Source organism: Hylobates moloch, unplaced genomic scaffold, assembly GCF_009828535.3.
Source record: "Hylobates moloch isolate HMO894 unplaced genomic scaffold, HMol_V3 SCAFFOLD_2, whole genome shotgun sequence".
Lineage (NCBI taxonomy): Eukaryota > Metazoa > Chordata > Mammalia > Primates > Hylobatidae > Hylobates > Hylobates moloch.
The window spans coordinates 54,004,648-54,007,588 of NW_026652277.1; the positions used below are offsets into that span (position 1 = coordinate 54,004,648).

Here is a 2,941-nt window from a genome sequence, read left to right on the forward strand (position 1 = left end):
GCCAGACAGACAAACGTTAACATCCTGGCTCGGCTGTTCCTGTGCGATCCTCATTTTTTATGTCTGTAAAATAGTGATTATATGCAACTAAAAGCATTGTTGGGAGGATTAAAATGAGAAGATATGTGTTGATCCTTAGCATGAAGTTATAATAACACTCAATAGATTATAGACACTATTTTATATTATTAGGACTCTTGTATGAAAGACAGGTAAGTTCATGGTTGAAAGTGAAGAAGATGAGAGAGGAATGAAAGAGGAGCTGGGCTGGGGTCTGAAGTGATGGCTGGGTTTTCTGCCAGGAAGATATGTCACATCAACAGACAATGCAGATTTTTAATAGGTCATCGTAGGGGCTGTGACATCTGAACTGGCCACAAATGAGCCCCGTCTGGCTGGGATCCAGTGGAAAGTGTAGTACTGCAGGTAAGTCCCAGGAGTCTGGTTTATTGGGCTTTACTGTATCCTCAGGACAAAAAGGAGAGGGAGAGAGGCAAGATGTGCCAGGTCCTGATGACAAGGTCCAGATGTGACTAACTTGCCCAGAAACATGGGGGCAGAAAATTGAGTAAGTAAAAGAAAGATTGAGTGAATGATAAATGGTTTCTTAGAAATGCAGCTCTTTCCCCCTGACTGTTTAACCCCTGCCATTAGACCCCAGAGAGTTTCAGATTCTTAGAATGTGTGATATAGATTCTTTTGTTTTCCCCAAATAGAAATAACGAATAGAAAAGGATAAGGCCAGGAGCAGTGGTTCATGCCTGCAATCCTAGCACCTTGGGAAGCCAGGATGGGGGTATTGCTTGAAGCCAGGAGTTTGAGACCAGCCTGGGCAACATAGCAAGACCCCAATCTCAGCAAAAAATAAAAAATTAGCTGGATGTAGTGGGCATGTGCCTGTAGTTCCAGCTACTCTGATGGCTGAAGTGGGAGGATTGCCTGAGCTCAGGAGTTTGAGGCTGCAGTAAGCTATGATCGTGCCTCTGCACTCCAGCCTTGGTGACACAGTAAGACTCCATCTCTAGAAAAATTAATTAAGTTATTAATTAATCAAATTAAATTTTAAAAGGATAAAACTAATACATACTCTTGAAAAATGAATAAATACATGAACAATATAGGAAAGTATAAAGTAAAAAATCAGATTTTCATTCATTTTATTACCAGTGAAGTAAACCTTTTTTAAGTTACTTAGGCATTTCCACTAGTGTGAATTGCTTACTTTAACTCTTACATTACTTATTTTTATTATTATTATCACGTTCACATCAGATGGTAATGTGCTCATGTCTCGACAAGGCTTGAGGGAAGCACATCTCCCACAAGAGCATGAACCCCCAATCAGCACGCATATGAACTATGAAAGGATCAACTCTTATGTTACTCATTTTTGTGTTACTCATTTTTAATGATAGGTTGCATGCCTTCTTTATTATAGATTTGTAAAAGGGTGGTAAGGATATCAAATCTTTGTCATATATTTTATTCTTCCGATTTATTATCTGTGTTTTCACCTTGTGGTATGATTTCTCACATAGAATTTTTAAATTTTTCCTTTTCTTTTCAACCAATATTTCCATTTGTTAAATGCCCTACAAGATCAGACAGGAGATCCCAAAGATTCAAAATCATGGTGATGGAGATGGAAATATAAAGATGACCAGAAACACAAGAATCTAAATAGAGTTGGCAGATGAATGGCACAGACAATGGGGGCTGAAGTCACCGAAGTCCTAAGAGTGTGCACTGTAGGGTTAAGACTTGCTGGGTTTGAATTCTGGCTCTGTCAATCAGTAGCAGTTTGAACTCTGGAAACTTTTTTTAATCTTCCTGTTCCTTAGTTTCCCCACCTGTAAAATGTAGAATTTTTGTGTAGAATGTAAGATTATTGTGATGTTCTGGCAGATTGTAAGCTGTCAACAAATGCTAACTGTTTTTATTAACTGACAGCTTTTTTGTTTGTTTGTTTTTGTTTTTCTGAGACAGAGTTTTGCTCTTGTTGCTCAGGCTGGAGTACAATGGCGCGACCTCGGCTCACCGCAACCTCTGCCTCCTGGGTTTAAGTGATTCTCCTGCCTCAGCCTCCCAAGAAGCTGGGATTACAGGCATGCACCACCATGCCTAGCTAATTTTGTATTTTTAGTAGAGACTGGGTTTCTCCGTGTTGGTCAGGCTGGTCTCGAACTCCCGACCTCACGTGATCCACCCGCCTCAGCCTCCCAAGGTACTGGGATTACAGGCGTGAGCCACCGCGCCTGGCCTATCTGACAGTTTTTAGGGCCTGGTAAAGAAATGGGACTAGAACTGGTCCCAGGATGGGTGTGAATGAGACTAGATGAGATAAGAGAGAAAATTCAAACCCAGGGACCCTGGGGGTACAAGTGGGGTCATGATCCAGGTGGCTGAACGCCCTGATCAGTGTCGCAGAGGTCACCTGGAGGAGTGGCTCTGAGAGGTGGTTAAGAAGTATGTGTCAGGGTGACTGAAAGCAACATTAGGGGAAAAAGAAAAAGAAAAGACAAGAAAGAACTCACCAGAATTTCTTGTAGAGTGGACAACTTTAAGTAAAAAGAAGAAACTGGAACGAAAGTATCTCAGCCACTGTGTGAAAGGAAATGAAACTCAAGCAGCAGAAAAAAAAAAAAAAAAAAAGACTGCCAACAGTTGGTACTGAAGATAAAATGTGCCCCAGCTTCACCACAATGACCAAAATGCAAAAGAGTGATAGTAACAAGTATTGACAAGGATGGGAAACAAAAGGAGCTAGCTGCTGGTAGGAATGCAAGTTGGAACAAACCTTTTGGAAAACAGTTTGGCACTCTCTATTCAAGCTAAACATATGAAGACTCAGCAAGTCTACTACTGAATTTTTATGGAACAAAAAATCATATATCGGCTCACAGAAAGACATTTATGCTAATAGCAATGGTAGTCATAAAAG

At 40.7% G+C, this 2,941-nt stretch overlaps 1 non-coding gene across 1 annotated transcript; it reads right to left on the reverse strand.

Annotated features, from left to right (window-relative positions):
- Positions 1 to 1,266: 1,266 nt before the first annotated feature.
- Positions 1,267 to 1,369, reverse strand: LOC116477848 (small nucleolar RNA U13). Its single transcript, XR_004250668.1, has one exon. It is a non-coding gene; the product is annotated as a small nucleolar RNA U13 (small nucleolar RNA).
- Positions 1,370 to 2,941: the final 1,572 nt, after the last annotated feature.